At 39.6% G+C, this 18,967-nt stretch overlaps 1 pseudogene; it reads left to right on the top strand.

Annotated features, from left to right (window-relative positions):
- The first annotated feature begins 456 nt into the window (after positions 1 to 456).
- LOC103088799 (zinc finger protein 182-like) overlaps positions 457 to 18,967 on the top strand; it is a 20,633-nt pseudogene continuing 2,122 nt past the window's right edge.

Below are 18,967 nucleotides of genomic sequence, written 5' to 3'. Positions count from 1 at the left end.
TACATTTGTACATATGAGTTCTCATCAATCCCCCAAAACTTGAGTATAACTCGCCCATCACTAGCCTTTAGGGCTCCACTCTTATCACAAGTTTTCAAATTATTCCCAAAATCCCATATCTTCTAAACTTTAAGAGGCACATTTCTCTGCTGTACAGAGTGGTAACCTTTGTAAAGATGTCTGCTCCCTTGAAGGTTTATTGGTGCGACCATTTTTCTGGCCAGCCACATACAGTCAAGGCCATTACAGAACACTACTAGCAACAATGCTACGGTCTACTATCATCAGTGGCATTAGGAAGAGCAACTGCGCATGAGCAGGAAGAGGGACAGACTGTACCGATGGTGGGGGTCAAGGGCCAAGAAAGTAGTTGTTGGAGGAAGTTGTGACTGATTTTGGAAGCACCAGGCAGACCTCGCCAGAATAAGAATTCGGTTCTTAACATCAGAGCAGGGGATGAAGGACGATAGAGGGTTCACTCAGAATGGAAGTGAGACAGGGCTGGTGGTCTGCGGGCAGAGTGAAGCGGGTGAGTGTGGGCTTTGTAAAGATGTGAATTTACTGGGTGATTACTTGGAGGGGTGCTCTGAGATGACTAATAAGAGTCTCCAGGGGTACGTGACGAGAGGTCCGTAAGCTGAGTGATGGGGTCTATGGAGTCAGTGACTGGGGTTGTGGTGTCTGTGACGGGGGGCTGTGGGATGAATGATAGGGTCTGTAAGGTAATTGATGGGTGTGTGTGCGATGGTGCATTTGTGGGGTCTGTGATGGGGGAATCTGTAGGGTGAATGACGGGAATATTTGGAGTGATGGGTGGGTTCTGTAGGGTGTGTGATGGGGGGTGGGTCTCTGGAGTCAGTATTGGGTGAGATTGAGTGTTGGGAGGTTTATGAGGTCTGTGATAGGGTGATGCTGTTGAATGATGGGGATCTGTGGGAAAAACAAATGTTCTTTCCCATTTTTCTTGGCTACAGCACGGCCACTTTACCAGCTGGCATTTATGGATTTCTAGCCTGATGATTTGGTGAACTTTCGATATGGGTTTTCCATGCCATCCCCGACTCTTCTGTTTTCTTCTCCCCGCCTCTCAATAGATCTGCCTTTTTAGGCCACTGCCCTCGCTCCGCAAGTCAGACATAACTAAGTTCCAGGTAAGTTGTTATTGCCTCCTCTTCCTGCGACCTAGGTTAGGACACTTAGAAGCAAGGAAGCAGTAGTAGTTAAGAGCACAGACTCTGGAGCCAAAATGTCCTTAATAGCTTTGTGAGCTTAGGCAAGTCTCTAACCTTTCTGTGCCTTAGTTTCCCCGTCTGTAAAATGGGGATGATGATGATGATGATGACGGTAATAATAATACCTACACCTTTATCATTGTTGTGAATATCAATTGAATTAATATTAAGTGTTTAGAATAATGCCTGGCACACACATAATGAGCCTTATATCTTTAGTATATTATTATTTATACCATAAAATGTATCTGTATAAACACATAAAAAGTTAGGACTAGGGAAGTAGAGCAAAACTAAAGCAAAATTGAAATGTGTATATGTAGATCATAGGATCCTTCATAATTATGTTGAGTTATAGTTATTTTTCTGAGCTTTCTGGAAGCCATGACATAAAGGGAAGGAAACACAATCATTTGCTTTATTTATCTCACCCATATACAGAAAGTGAGCCACTTCTCAGCAGCAAAGATTTCCTGACGTTGATGTTTCAAGACATTTTTCTGATGGGTTAGCCATGTCCTCATCAGCGATCCTGTGATAAATACAGGGATAGGATTGCTCTGTGTGTGGCATAACATATGTCTTCATGTCAGCCAAGGGTGTCCTGCTGAGGCAGAACTAAAGGGATGCAACTCTTCAGGAAACAAAAGCCATGACAGCACAAGGGGCTCTCTTATGTTCTGGCTCAATTCAGGGAGAAAACTGTGATGATCAGGAAGAATCAGTAAGCCCCATGCCTTTCAAATTATTTTCCAATACATTTTTTTCTCATATGGGACTTCAGCACAGCCTGAGCAGCCCATAAGTCTGCCCTTCTCCTTTTCAAGCTTGGAATTCATGATGCCCCTGACTATATTCAGTTCTTTCCCTTCTGCCCTTTCAAAAAAATTTCTATTGTTTTGTCACTTTTTCCCCTCTCATATATATCTCATGATATAGAAGTGGCACCATAACTTCAAATTCTTTTAGGAATGTACAACCTGAAAGGAGAAAATATCTCATGATCTCACTCATCCCAAATAACCAATTCTATGGAATATTTGATTAATTTCCATCGATCTCTCTCTCTCTCTCTCCCTTGTTCTTTATGTTTACATACATATATAGTTAACATACGTCTTCCTTTTGCTAAATTTTGCTCATGATATACAAACTGTCTTGCAACTCCTTGTTTTTACTTTATGTAATAATATTGATAATGGTAGTAATAGTAATGATAATGATAATACAGATGATGATGAGAATGATAATATTAGTGGCAGTAACAGGGGCTAACATATAAAGAGTCTACATTGCACCAGGCACTGTACTAAGCACTTTATATGCATGACCCCCTTAATCCTCACAATCACCCTAAGAAGTGGATACTATTATTATTCATATCTTACAGATGAGGAAACTGAGTCCCAGAGTGGATAAGCCAGTGACAGTGGGGTTGCACAGCTGGTCACTGGCATAGCTGAGATAGTCCCTACTCAATGAATACTTGTTGGTAGAAGATATTTCACTTTTAGGACATAGCGATTATATTTTTATTGAAGTATAGTTGATTTACAATGTTGTGCTAATTTCTGCTGTACAACACAGTGATTCAGTTATACACATATATACATTCTTTTTCATATCTTTTCCATTCTGGTTTATCAAAGGATATTGAATATATTGTAGTTCCCTGTGCTATACAGTAGGACCTTGTTGTTTATCCATTCTATGTATAATAGTTTGCATCTGCTAACTCCAAACTCCCAATCCATCCCTTCCTCATTCCCCATCCCCCCTTAGCAAGCACAAATCTGTTCTCTAAGGGACATCTATTTTGTTTGCTCATGTTTGAATTCACTACATGGATCCAAAAGTCTACTTACTCCAATAAAAAAAAAAGTCAAACCATGCCTGTAGCTACCCTTTTACTTTGACATACAAATATTAGCAGTTAATATTTACTGAAAGCTTGTTATGTGCCAGGCAGTAGGAAGAGTAACTTTTATGATTAAGCTCATTTAACTCCCCAAATAATCCAATTTGTTAGGTATTACGATTATTTTTATTTATAGGTGAAGTTATCGAAGGTTAGATAAATTAATTAATCATGACATCTAATAAATGGTAATGCCAATATCTGAATTCAGTTCTCTCTGAGAGCAGAGCCTGAGTTCTTAAATACGAAACTATTTACCTTGCATCTTTACCTGGCAGGGAAGGAAAACAATACTTATTGATATCTCATGCTAGACATTGTGACAAATTCTTACACTTAAGACATTATATTTAAACCTTGCAACACCCTGTGTGCCAGGTATCACTGTTGCAATTTTAAAAATTCTTACTATCAAAGTAATTTGTGTTTAAACAAAAATTTGGAAGACTCAGGAGCTGAAAAGAGATTTTTAACAGCTGCATATTTTCCTCTTGTATGCGTATGACATGATTTATTAATCAGCCCCATTTTCAAGGACTTCTGTGTAATTTCTGTCACACCGTGGCAGTGACCTTTCTTGTCATCTATCTTTGTATACTGTGGTGAGCATTTCTAAAATTTCTGGTTCAAAAGCTGGGTACATTCTGAGTTTTCATATACATTGCCAAATTGCCTTTTGAAAAGTTAGTGCAAGTTTATACTTCCACTAATAATGAATAAAAATACCCTTCCTAATCCTTTTATCATGTTTTTAATCCTTACCATTGGACAGTTGAAAATATCTCATTTCTTTTGTTTGTGTTTATTTAATTATCAGTTAAGGTTGAGTATCTTTTCATATTTTTTCCTTTTTATATTTATTTTGTGAGTTGTTCTTTTATATACATTGTCCTTTCTCCTGTGGGTTTTTTTTTTTTTTTTTTGCGGTACGCGGGCCTCTCACTGTTGTGGCCTCTCCCATTGCGGAGCACAGGCTCCGGACGCGCAGGCTCAGCGGCCATGGCTCATGGGCCCAGCCACTCCGCGGCATGTGGGATCTTCCTGGACTGGGGCACAAACCCGTGTCCCCTGCATCAGCAGGTGGACTCTCAGCCACTGCGCCACCAGGGAAGCCCTCCTGTGGGTTTTTAAATCTTTGTCTTACTATTTTAAAAACCTTTTATGGAAATATAACTTAGGTAAAAGTCTTTTGGGATAGACATTTTATTGAAGCATAGCATACAGAGAAAAGTATATAATGTATATAGTTTCATGAATTTCTACAAATTGGAAACACCTGTGTAACCAGTACCTGAATCAAGAAACAGTAAATGACAAGCCACCCAGAAGCCTACTTCATGCCCCTTTCAACTGCTATCCCCTGACTCATGGGTAACCACTATCTGATTTTCACCATCATAGATCATTTTTGCTTGTTCTTGAATGTCATATAAATGGAATCATACGTTATTATTCTTTGGGTTTGGCTTTTTTTCATTTATCATGATGTTTTTGAGACTCATTCTTGTTATTTTATATATCAGTAGTTTGTTTTCTTTCCATTACTGTGATTCTATTATATAAATATATCACAATTGTTTATCCATTCTACTGCTGCTGGATGTTTCCATTTTGGCTATTACAAATAATACTCTATGAATATTCTTGTTTATATCTTGGTGAACATATGTGCTCATTTCTGTTGGATATTTACCTAGGAGTGGGATTGCTGCGTCCTAGGTTAGGGGTATGCTCAGCAATAGTAGATTGAGTTACAATGTTTTCCAAAGAGGCTGTACCATTCTATTCTCACCATATACGAGAGTTCCAGTTGTTTCACATCCTCACCAACATCTGGGTTTTTGGTCTTAATTTTAGCCATTCTGTTGGTATATAGTAGTATCTCATTGTGGTTTAAATTTGTAATTTCCCTGATAACTAATGATTTTGAGCACCTTTAAATATGTTAATTGGCCATTTATATATCATCTTTTGTGAAGTGTCTGTTCAAATCTTTTTCTATTGGATTGTTTATATTTATCTTACTGGGGGCTTCCCTGGTGGCGCAGTGGTTAAGAATCTGCCTGCTAATGCAGGGGACACGTGTTTGAACCCTGGACCAGGAAAATTCCACATGCTGTGGAGAAACTAAGCCCATGTGCCACAACTACTGAGGCTTCCCTCTAGAGCCCTCGAGCCACAACTACTGAGCCCATGTGCCACAACTACTGAAGCCCGCACGCCAAGAGCCCATGCTCCGCAACAAGAGAAGCCACCGCAATGAGAAGCCCGTGCACCGCAAAGAAGAGTAGCCCCCACTTGCTGCAACTAGAGAAAGCCCGCGTGGAGCAATGAAGATCCAACGCAGCCAAAACTAAATAAAGAAAATAAATAAATTTATTAAAAAATATATATTTATCTTACTGATTTGTAGGAGTTCTTTATAGTTTCTATAGTATAAAAGTCCTTTGTTAGATAAAGGTATTGCAAATATCTCAGAGAAGGCATCTTTGAAATGATTAAACAGTAGCTTTTCTCTTAAGAATATATCCTTCTTAAAAAATATTATTTTAATTTTGGGACTTCCTTGGTGATCCAGTGGGTAAGACTCCACGCTCCCAATTCAGGGGGCCCAGGTTCAATCCCTGGTTGGGGAACTAGATCCTATATGCCTTAATTAAGAGCCCTCATGCCACAACTAAAGTCCTCATGCTGCAACTAAGAAGACAGCATGCTGCAACTAAGAAGTCCACATGCTGCAACAAAGATCCAGCATGCTGCAACTAAGACCTGGTGCAGAGAAGGGGAAGATGGCGGAAGAGTAAGACGTGGAGATCACCTTCCTCCCCACAGATACATCAGAAATACATCTACACGTGGAACAACTCCTAGAGAACACCTACTGAACGCTGGCAGAAGACCTCAGACCTCCCCAAAGGCAAGAAACTCCCCCACGTACCTGGGTAGGGCAAAAGAAAAAAGAATAAACAGAGACAAAAGAACAGGGACGGGACCTGCACCAGTGGGAGGGAGCTGTGAAGGAGGAAGGGTTTCCACACACTAAAGCCCCTTCGTGTGCGGAGACTGCAGGTGGTGGAGGCGGGGAGCTTTGGAACCGCGGAGGAGAGCACAAAAACAGGGGTGCGGAGGGCAAAGCGGAGAGATTCCCGCACAGAGGATGGGTGCCGACTGGCACTCACCAGCCCGAGAGGCTTGTCTGCTCACCCGTTGGGGCGGGCGGGGCTGAGAGCTGAGACTCGGGCTTCGGTGGGAGCACAGGAAGAGGACTGGGGTTAGCGGTGTGAACACAGCCTGCAGGGGATTAGTGCACCACGGCTAGCCAGGAGGGAGTCTCGGGAAAAGTCTGGACCTGCCAAAGAGGCAAGAGACTTTTTCTCGCCTCTGTTTCCTGGTGCGCGAGGAGAGGGGATTAAGAGCACTGCTTAAAAGAGCTCCAGAGACGAGCGAGCACGAGCCGCGGCTAAAAGCGCGGACCGCAGAGACGGGCAGGAGACGCTAAGGCTTCTGCTGCCACCGCCAAGAAGCCTGTGTGCGAGCACAGGTCACTCTCCACACCTCCCTTCCGGGGAGCCGGTGCAGCCGGCCACTGCCGGGTTCCCGAGATCCAGGGACAACTTCCCCGGGAGAACCCCCCCCCCGCCCCCCCTGCCACAGGCTCGCCCCGAACTCCGTGCCCCTCCCTCCCCCCCGGCCTGAGTGAGCCAGAGTCCCCAAATCAGTGGCTACTTTAACCCCGTCCTGTCTGAGTGAAGAACAGATGCCCTCCGGCGACCTACACACAGAGGCGACGCCAAATCCAAAGCTGAGCCCCGGGAGCTGTGCGAACAAAGAAGAGAAACGGAAATCTCTCCCAGCAGCCTCAGGAGCAGCGGATTAAATCTCCACAATCAATTTGATGCACACTCCATCTGTGGAATACCTGAATAGACAACGAATCATCCCAAATTGAGGAGGTGGACTTTGAGAGCAAGATTTATTATTTTTCCCCTTTTCCTCTTTTTGTGAGTGTGTATGTGTATGCTTCTGTGTGAGATTTTGTCTGTATAACTTTGCTTTCACCATTTGTCCTAGGGTTCTATCCGTCCGTTTTTTTTTGTTGTTGTTGTTTTGTTTATTACTTAAAAAAATTTTTTCTTAATAATTATTTTTTATTTTAATAACTTTATTTTATTTTATCTTACTTTATTTTCTTTTATCCTCTTTCTTTCTTTCTTTCTTTCTTTCTTTCTTTCTTTCTACTTTTTCTCCTTTTTATTCTGAGCCATGTGGATGAAAGGCTCTTGGTGCTGCAGCCAGGAGTCAGAGCTGTGCCTCTGAGGTGGGAGAACCAACTTCAGGACACTGGTCCACAAGAGACCTCCCAGCTCCACGTAATATCAAATGGCGAAAATCTCCCAGAGATCTCCATCTCAACACCAACACCCAGCTTCACTCAACGACCAGCAAGCTACAGTGCTGGACACCCTATGCCAAACAACAAGCAAGACAGGAACACAACCCCACCCATTAGCAAAGAGGTTGCCTAAAATTATAATAAGTCCACAGACACCCCAAAACACACCATCAGACGTAGACCTGCTACAAGAAAGAAAAGATCCCGCCGCATCCACCAGAATACAGGCACTAGTCCCCTCCACCAGGAAGCATACACAACCCACTGAACCAACTTTAGCCACTGGGGACAGAGACCAAAAACAAAGGGAACTATGAACCCGCAGCCTGCAAAAAGGAGACGCCAAACACAGTAAGATAGGCAAAATGAGAAGACAGAAAAACACACAGCACATGAAGGAACAAGATAAAAATCCACCAGACCTAACAAATGCAGAGGAAATAGGCAGTCTACCTGAAAAAGAATTCAGAATAATGATAGTAAAGATGATCCAAAATCTTGGAAATATAGAGAAAGTGCAAGGAACGTTTAACAAGGACCTAGAAGAACTAAAGATGAAACAAGCAATGATGAACAACACAATAAATGAAATTAAAAATACTCTAGAAGGGATCAATAGCAGAATAACTGAGGCAGAAGAACGTATAAGTGACCTGGAAGATAAAACAGTGGAAATAATTACTGCAGAGCAGAATAAAGAAAAAAGAATGAAAATAACTGAGGACAGTCTCAGAGACCTCTGGGACAACATTAAACATACCAACAATTGAATTATAGGGGTTCCAGAAGAAGAAGAGAAAAAGAAAGGGACTGAGAAAATATTTGAAGAGATTATAGCTGAAAACTTCCCTAATATGGGAAAGGAAATAGTTAATCAAGTCCAGGAAGCACAGAGAGTCCCATACAGGATAAATCCAAGGAGAAACACACCAAGACGCATATTAACCAAACTGTCAAAAATTAAATACAAATAAAAACTATTAAAAGCAGCAAAGGAAAAACAACAAATAACACACAAGGGAATCCCCATAAGGTTAACAGCTGATCTCTCAGCAGAAACTCTACAAGCCAGAAGGGAGTGGCAGGACATACTGAAAGTGATGAAGGAGAAAAACCTGCAACCAAGATTACTCTACCCAGCAAGGATCTCATTCAGATTTGATGGAGAAATTAAAACCTTTACAGACAAGCAAAAGCTGAGAGAGTTCAGCACCACCAAACCAGCTTTACAACAAATGCTAAAGGAACTTCTCTAGACAAAAACACAAGAGAAGGAAAAGTCCTATAATAACGAACCCAAAACAATTTAGAAAATGGGAATAGGAACATACATATCGATAATTACCTTAAATGTAAATGGACTAAATGCTCCCACCAAAAGACACAGATTGGCTGAATGGATACAAAAACAAGACCCATATATATGCTGTCTACAAGAGACCCACTTCAGACCTAGAGACACATACAGACTGAAAGTAAGGGGATGGAAAAAGATATTCCATGCAAATGGAAACCAAAAGAAAGCTGGAGTAGCAATTCTCATATCAGACAAAATAGACTTTAAAATAAGGACTATCAGAAGAGACAAAGAAGGACACTACATAATGATTAAGGGATCGATCCAAGAAGAAGATATAACAATTGTAAATATTTATGCACCCAACATAGGAGCAACTCAATATATACATCAAATACTTACAGCCATAAAAGGGGAAATGGACAGTAACACATTCATAGTAGGGGACTTTAACACCCCACTTTCACCAATGGACAGATCATCCAAGATGAAAATAAATAAGGAAACACAAGCTTTAAATGATACATTAAACAAGATGGACTCACTTGATATTTATAGAACATTCCAACCAAAAACAACAGAATACACATTTTTCTCAAGTTCTCATGGAACATTCTCCAGGATAGATCATATCTTGGCTCACAAATCAAGCCTTGGTAAATTTAAGAAAATTGAAATTGTATCAAGTATCTTTTCCGACCACAACGCCATGAGACTAGATATCAATTATAGGAAAAGAGCTGTAAAAAATACAAACACATGGAGGCTAAACAATACACTACTTAATAACGAAGTGATCACTGAAGAAATCAAAGAGGAAATTAAAAAATACCTAGAAACAAATGACAATGGAGATACAACGACCCAAAACCTATGGGATGCAGCAAAAGCAGTTCTAAGAGGGAAGTTTATAGCAATACAAGCCCACCTTAAGAAGCAGGAAACATCTCGAATAAACAACCTAACCTTGCACCTCAAGCAATTAGAGAAAGAAGAACAAAAAAACCCCAGAGTTAGCAGAAGGAAAGAAATCATAAAAATCAGATCAGAAATAAATGAAAAAGAAATGAAGGAAACAATAGCAAAGATCAATAAAACTAAAAGCTGGTTCTTTGAGAAGATAAACAAAATAGATAAACCATTAGCCAGACTCATCAAGAAAAAAAGGGAGAAGACTCAAATCAATAGAATCAGAAATGAAAAAGGAGAAGTAACAACTGACACTGCAGAAATACAAAAGATCATGAGGGATTACTACAAGCAACTCTATGCCAATAAAATGGACAATCTGGAAGAAATGGACAAATTCTTAGAAATGCACAAACTGCCAAGACTGAATCAGGAAGAAATAGAAAATATGAACAGACCAATCACAAACACTGAAATTGAAACTGTGATTAAAAATCTTCCAACAAACAAAAGCCCAGGACCAGATGGCTTCACAGGCGAATTCTATCAAACATTTAGAGAAGAGCTAACACCTATCCTTCTCAAACTCTTCCAAAATATAGCAGAGGGAGGAACACTCCCAAACTCATTCTACGAGGCCACCATCACCTTGATACCAAAACCAGACAAGGATGTCACAAAGAAAGAAAACTACAGGCCAATATCACTGATGAACATAGATGCAAAAATCCTCAACAAAATACTAGCAAACAGAATCCAACAGCACATTAAAAGGATCATACACCATGATCAAGTGGGGTTTATTCCAGGAATGCAAGGATTCTTCAATATACGCAAATCTATCAATGTGATTAACCATATTAACAAATTGAAGGAGAAAAACCATATGATCATCTCAATAGATGCAGAGAAAGCTTTTGACAAAATTCAACACCCATTTATGATAAAAACCCTGCAGAAAGTAGGTGTAGAGGGAACTTTCCTCAACATAATAAAGGCCATATATGACAAACCCACAGCCAACATCGTTCTCAATGGTGAAAATCTGAAAGCATTTCCACTAAGATCAGGAACACCACAAGGTTGCACACTCACCCCGCTCTTATTCAACCTAGTTTTGGAAGTTTTAGCCACAGCAATCAGAGAAGAAAAGGAAATAAAAGGAATCAAAATCAGAAAAGAAGAAGTAAAGCTGTCACTATTTGCAGATGACATGATACTATACATAGAGAATCCTAAAGATACTACCAGAAAATTACTACAGCTAATCAATGAATTTGGTAAAGTTGCAAGATACAAAATTAACGCACAGAAATCTCTGATATTCCTATACACTAATGATGAAAAACCTGAAAGTGAAATCAAGAAAACACTCACATTTATCACTGCAACAAAAAGAATAAAATATCTAGGAATAAACCTACCTAAGGAGACAAAAGACCTGTATGCAGAAAATTATAAGACACTGATGAAAGAAATTAAAGATGATACAAATAGATGGAGAGATACACCATGTTCTTGGATTGGAAGAATCAACATTGTGAAAATGACTCTACTACCCAAAACAATCTATGGATTCAATGCAATCCCTATCAAACTACTACTGGCATTTTTCACAGAACTAGAACAAAAAATTTCACAATTTGTATGGAAACATAAAAGACCCCGAATAGCCAAAGGAGTCTTGAGAATGAAAAATGGAGCTGGAGGAATGAGGCTCCCTGACTTCAGACTATACTACAAGGATACAGTAATCAAGACAGTAACAGAAATATAGATCAATGGAACAGGATAGAAAGCCCAGAGATAAATCCATGCACATATGGTCACCTTAACTTTGATAAAGGAGGCAGTAATGTACAGTGGAGAAAGGACAGCCTCTTCAATAAGTGGTGCTGGGAAAACTGGACAGATGTATGTAAAAGTATGAGATTAGATCACTCCCTAACACCATACACAAAAATAAGCTCAAAATGGATTAAAGACCTAAATGTAAGGCCAGAAACTATCAAACTCTTAGAGGAAAACATAGGCAGAACACTCTATGACATAAATCACAGCAAGATCCTTCTTGACCCACCTCCTAGAGAAATGGAAATAAAAACAAAAGTAAACAAATGGGGCCTAGTTAAACTTCAAAGCTTCTACACAGCAAAGGAAACCATAAACAAGACCAAAAGACAACCCTCAGAATGGGAGAAAATATTTGCAAATGAAGCAACTGACAAAGGATTAATTTCCAAAATTTACAAGCAGCTCATGCAGCTGAATAACAAAAAAACAAACAACCCAATCCAAAAATGGGACATTTCTCCAAAGAAGATATACAGACTGCCAACAAACTCATGAAAGAATGCCCAACATCATTAATCATTAGAGAAATGCAAATCAAAACTACAATGAGATATCATCTCACACCAGTCAGAATGGCCATCATTAAAAAATCTAGAAACAGTAAATGCTGGAGAGGGTGTGGAGAAAAGGGAACACTCTTGCACTGCTGGTGGGAATGTGAACTGGTACAGCCACTATGGAGAACAGTATGGAGGTTCCTTAAAATACTACAATTAGAACTACCATATGACCCAGCAATTCCACTACTGGGCATATACCCTGAGAAAACCATAATTCAGAAAGAGTCATGTACCAAAATGTTCATTGCAGCTTTATTTACAATAGCCAGGAGATGGAAACAACCTAAGTGTCCATCATCGGATGAATGGATAAAGAAGATGTGTCACATATATGCAATGGAATATTATTCAGCCATATAAAGAAATGAATTTGAGCTCTTTGTAATGAGCTGGATAGACCTAGAGTCTGTCATACAGAGTGAAGTAAATCAGAAAGAGAAAGACAAATACTGTATGGTAACACATATATATGGAATTTAAGAAAAAAAATGTCATGAAGAACCTAGGGGTAAGACAGGAATAAAGACACAGACCTACTAGAGAATGGACTTGAGGATATGGGAGGGGGAAGGGTAAGCTGTGACAAAGTGAGAGAGTGGCATGGACATATATACACTACCAAACGTAAGGTAGATAGCTAGTGGGAAGCAGCCGCATAGCACAAGTAGATCAGCTTGGTGCTTTGTGACCACCTGGAGGGGTGGGATAGGGAGTGTGGGAGGGAGGGAGACACAAGAGGGAAGAGATATGGGAACATATGTATATGTATAAGTGATTCACTTTGTTATAAAGCAGAAACTAACACACCATTGTAAAGCAATTATACTCCAATAAAGATGTAAAAAAATAAATTAATTAAAAAATAGAAAAACTTAAAAAAAAAGATTCACCTCAGGGTTTTTTAATATCTGGATCCCCTTGGACAGCTCTTTATTTGTTTACACGTTATTAACTATTTGGCTGAAAGATGAGAAGAGGCCAGGGTGGGCTAAAGAGCCATTGCCACCATGAACTAGAGATCAATTAAACACAGAAACAGAGCTTTCTGGTGGAGAATCCAACCTCTTTTTTTCTGCCCCATGTCTGGGAAGGAACTGTTAGGGAGCCAAGAAAAAGAGGCAGACTAGCAAGGAAGCACGTGGTTTCTGTGTACTTCTGAGAAAGCTGCCTTGGGTTCACACATGTCAGGGGAGGAGGGGCAGGGGAGGGGCTCTCACAGACCTCAGTGGGAGGCCTGGCCCTTAGACTGAACTTGGTGGCTGGGGCTTTGTTTTCACAGGACTGTGATGGGAGGAACTGTGACTTAGAGATCTCTGTCAAGTCCCGGCTCTGCTGCTGCAGCTTCGGGACAAGGGCTCTTGTTTTGCTTCCAGTACACTCCCTAAGACAAGTCTTAAGCCAGACAAGGGTCCCAAGGAAGCCCTGTCCTGGGAGCTCTTTAACCTACTGCAATTTACAGGTCTGATTTTTGGAGAAATCTGTACCTCCATTAACTAGATGGACCCCAAGACCATTAAAAACAAAAATGAGATATAGACCCATTTCTCCTCCTCTCATTTCCTCGAAATTCCATGCCAGTTCTGCTCAACAAGGTCCAGGCCTGGGTCACTCCACCTCTTATGCCCCCTGGAAAGCAGGCTGGTTTGAGGTTTAACTGTTCAAATGTTGCTTTTTGTTTCATTTAATGAAAGTTTTAATTTTTCTGGCAATTATTGATATGGTGTCAGTCCTTCATTGTACAGGCAATGATTTATGGCCAGAATACATAATGTGCGTAGACCCAAGGTTTTTAATACCCCTTTACCACATTTAATTCCCTACTAGTCTGAGAATCAGAGCTGACAGGATTCACTTTCTGACAACTATAGCATCTTTTCAGTGGCACACAACCCCCTCTGAGTTTAACTTGTACCTGGACTATTTGGTACTAGTTCCAAATCCAAGGTACCTATTTGGCCAACAGAAGAGAAGGACTCTTTTTATGCTGATCACATGGCACCACTTTCACATTCCAAGAGTGGCCTCTAAAAGCAGTTGAATCTGTTGACCAATTACTGCCTAGGAGAACAGCTAAATAGTAATTATGTCAAAACAAACTCTTGTCAGTTGCACTGTCATATGTAAATAGATAACACTAAACAATCTTAGCCAAAAGATTTCCCCATTCAGTTACACAGCGCTTCATCTGGGGGACGAATTACCTTAGAATCAAATCAGGTTGTAGTCCTTTTCAAAATTAAACATAACTCAGGAGGTAAGGTTCCTCGAGGGCAGAAATAAATGAGGTTTGGAGTAAATTTTTCCCTCAAAATACCCAGGTCCAAGTCTGTTCTTCTTGATTTTTTTAATGGGACAGAATTTGGGGAATTCAACAAAGTATCTCTTTAAATTCTGAAACAGATGAAGAGCTCAGAAATGAGGAACTCCTCTACGTTGTCCATAGATATTACTGAGTTTATTTTCCATGATTTTACTCAAGAGTATTTGCTGTGTAGGCATCCATTTGACAAATTTCTTTAAGAGCTTAAAATTCTCCTCCCTCAAAAAAAAAAAGTGCCTTTCTTTTGTGATAAACCTTGATCCTTGAGAACTTTGTAAATTGTCCTATTTCCTAACTTATCTGGGCAGCTAGAGAGTATAGTGTCTGCCTGGAGAGAGGAAGCCTGGGTGGCTAGGAGAAGGGGTGAGACGGAGGCTTTTTATTGTATGTATGTTTTAACTTTCAAATTTTGAAACTTCTGCATGTATCATCTATCTAAAAAATTAATGAACTTTAAATAAGATGGCATGATGATGGCAAAAAAAAAAACTACAATGAGATATCATCTCACACCAGTCAGAATGGCCATCATCAAAAAATCTAGAAACAATAAATGCTGGAGTGGGTGTGGAGAATAGGGAACACTCTTGCACTGCTGGTGGGAATGTGAACTGATACAGCCACTATGGAGAACAGTATGGAGGTTCCTTAAAAAACTACAAATAGAACTACCATATGACCCAGCAATCCCACTACAGGGCATATACCCTGAGAAAACCATAATTCAGAAAGAGTCATGTACCAAAATGTTCATTGCAGCTCTATTTACAATAGCCAGGAGATGGAAACAACCTAAGTATCCATCATCGGATGAATGGATAAAGAAGATGTGGCACATATATGCAATGGAATATTACTCAGCCATAAAAAGAAATGAAATTGAGTTATTTGTAGGGAGGTTGATGGACCTAGAGTCTGTCATACAGAGTGAAGTAAGTCAGAAAGAGAAAGACAAATACCATATGCTAACACATATATATGGAATTTAAGAAAAAAAATGTCATGAAGAACCTAGAGGTAAGACAGGAATAAAGACACAGACCTACTAGAGAATGGACTTGAGGATATGGGGAGGGGGAAGGGTAAGCTGTGACAAAGTGAGAGAGTGGCATGGACATATATACACTATCAAACGTAAAATAGATAGCTAGTGGGAAGCAGCCGCATGGCACAGAGAGATCAGCTTGGTGCTTTGTGACCACCTAGAGGGGTGGGAGGGAGGGAGACACAAGAGGGAAGAGATATGGGAACATATGTATATGTATAAGTGATTCACTTTGTTATAAAGCAGAAACTAACACACCATTGTAAAGCAATTATACTCCAATAAAGATGTTAAAAGAAAAAAAGAAACATATAGCCCAACTTCAATGCTTGAAGCTATTTAGGATCCTGCCATGAACAAATAAGTTAAAAAATAATAAGACAATAGGAAAAATTTGAACTCTGAAAAAAAAAGAAAGACCTCATGCAGCATAAATAAATAAATAAATAAATAATTTAAATAATATATTATTTTAATTTTTATCAAACTGATTGAATAGAAGTATGTAATTACAGGGATTGGTGTCATTCGAAGATGTGTTTGTGGACTTCACCCAGGAGGAGTGGAATCATCTGGACCCTACTCAGAGAACCCTGTACAAAGATGTGATGCTGGAGAAGTATAGCCATTTGGTCTCTGTGGGTGAGTACAGCTTCCCTGAGTAATTCATAGTGTACCCAATAGAACAACTTTCCATCTCTGAAGTGTAGTAATACTTTGACTTCAAGTTCCAGGAACTGAAGATTCTTATTTTTATTTATTGATGTATAGTTGATTTACAATGTTGTGTTAGTTTCTGGTGTACAGCAAAGTGATTAAGTTTTATATATATATATATATATATATATATATATATATTCTTTTTCATATTCTTTTCCATCGTGTTTATTTTTTTTTCATTTTTTTGGCTGTGCCACGCGGCATATGGGATCTTAGTTCCCTGACCAAGGATTGAACCTGCGTCCCCTGCAGTGGAAGCATGGAGTCTTAAACATTGGACCACCAAGGAAGTCCCTCCATTATGGTTTATTACAGTATATTGAATATAGTTCCCTGTGCTAAACAGTAGGTCCTTGTTGTTTATCTATTTTACATATAGTAATTTGTATCTGCTAATCCCAAACTCCTAATTTATCCCTCCCCCACTCCCTTTCCACTTTGGTAACCATAAGATTCTATAAAAAAATTTTTTTATAGACGTATAGTTGATTTACAATATTGTACTTGTTTCAGGTGTATAGCAAAGTGATTCAGTTATATATATACATATATTTTTTTGAGATTCTTTTCCATTATAGGTTATTATAAGATATTGCATATAGTTCCCTGTGTTATACAGTAAATCCTTGTTGCTTATCTATTTTCTGTATGGTAGTTTGTATCTATTAATCCCATACACCTAATTTATCCCTCCTCCCCCTCTCTTTCCCCTCTGGTAACCATAAGTTTGTTTTCTATGTCTGTGAGTCTATTTCTGAGGAATTAAAGATTCTAAATTGCTCTTAGACTGAACAAGGTGTTTGTATTTTCACCTCTCATGTGAAACTTAATGCTTATTTAAATGTACCTTACTAATTACTTTGAGGCCCTGAAGCCCACACAGATGTGCGCAAGTCTTGTATCATTTCCCATTACAGGGTATCCTGTTACTGAAGTAGATATGATTACCTCTTTGGAGAAGAGAGGACTTTGGATCATAGAGAGAGAAATCTCAAGTTCGAGTTGTACAGGTAAATAAGAAATGAATAGGTGGGAGATGATGAGGGTAAGACTCCAGTGTGTCAGTGAGTGTCAGACATCTCTTAAAGCTCAGAAATATCTTCCTAAAGCATATGAACTTTTTTTTTTCTAACTCCAAATTGTTAGTTTTGTGAGTTACTGTCTCATGGTAATCTTGGAACGAGATGGAGAGGAACTTGACTATAATTGGCCTTGTCCTTCTGCTTCTTCTCTTGGTCACCTCAGTTATTTTCAGCCTTCCTGAAAGGCTCTTTCCATCCTATTTTGAGTCCCCTCCCTCCAAATCCTAGATCTGATACCATTTCAAAAAATCCTTTTTTCCTACTCAGTGGCTACCTAAACCTATTTTCACTTTCTCTCCTCAATTATAAGGTACTTTTCTTAAACAATCAAAGTCACTTATATTTATTGTTACTCTCCTGTTCCAATATCTATTAGAGCAATTTGAGCTTTTTTCCCCTTAAGCTCAGCATATAGGAGAGACATGTGCTTCGAATTTCTTTCTGACTGGTATCTAGTCAAAAGAAAATAAAAGTCAACTCTACAAAGGTCTGCTTCTGACAAAAGGTGTATTCACACGGTATGGTTTATTATTCTTCTTTCTAGAAGTCTGGCAAGTTGACCAGCTGGAGAGGTACCAGAAAAACCAAAACAGACACCTGAGGCAAGCTATATCCATTAATGAGAAAAATTTGACTAAGGATAGAGGTCACAAATATAATGGATTTGTAAACCCACTTCCTCAGAGCACAGGGGTGGTTTCTTCATTACACACTCCCTATATATATGACTCAGAAAAGTTTTCAAGATAATTAGGGTTTACTCGGTCATAATAGAGGCTTTGCAGCTCAGAATGTTATGAATGTAATGGATGTGGAAAATTATTAATTCATGGCAGGCTTGAGAAAAATAATGGAATGAAATCCCATGACCATAATGTGGGTGGGAAAGGTCATAAGCATAACCCATTCTTTGTTCAGCATAATATAACTCAAGCTGGAGAGAAAATCTGTTAATTTCCTGAGTGTAGAAAAACTTTCAGCAAGAATTCACTCCTTATTGCTCATCAGTTCACTCATGTAGGAGAAAAACCCTACAGATGTACAGAATACAGAAAAGCCTTCAACAAGAAGGCACGCTTCAGTGTACATCAGAAGTACAACACACAAAAGAGAGAAACCCTTTGAATGTAATGAATGTGGCAAATCCGTCAGAGAGAAATCAGCACTGCATATACATCAGAGAACTCACACAGGTGATAAACCATATACATGCAACGAATGTGGCAAAGCCTTCCAAGAAAAGACAAAGCTCATTATATATCAGAGAACTCACACAGAAGAGAAATCCTGTGAATGTAATGAATGTGCGAGAACCTTCAATCAAAAGGTACATATCAGGGCTTCCCTGGTGGCACAGTGGTTGAGAGTCCGTCTGCCGATGCAGGGGACACGGGTTCGTGCCCGGTCCGGGAAGATCCCACATGCCGAGGAGCGGCTGGGTCTGTGAGCCATGGCCACTGAGCCTGCGCATCCGGAGCTTGTGCTCCGCAATGGGAGAGGCCACAACAGTGAGAGGCCCGCGTACCAAAAAAAAAAAAAAAAAAAAAAAAAAAAAAATAAGGGGTCCATATGTGCGGGGGTTTATCTCTGGGCTTTCTATCCTATTCCATTGATCTATCTTTCTGTTTTTGTGCCAG

Source organism: Lipotes vexillifer, unplaced genomic scaffold (genome assembly GCF_000442215.2).
Source record: "Lipotes vexillifer unplaced genomic scaffold, Lipotes_vexillifer_v1.1 scaffold129, whole genome shotgun sequence".
In the NCBI taxonomy this organism is placed as follows: domain Eukaryota; kingdom Metazoa; phylum Chordata; class Mammalia; order Artiodactyla; family Lipotidae; genus Lipotes; species Lipotes vexillifer.
Note: the sequence above shows the minus strand (reverse complement) of the source record. Positions and strands in the feature narration are given on the sequence as shown.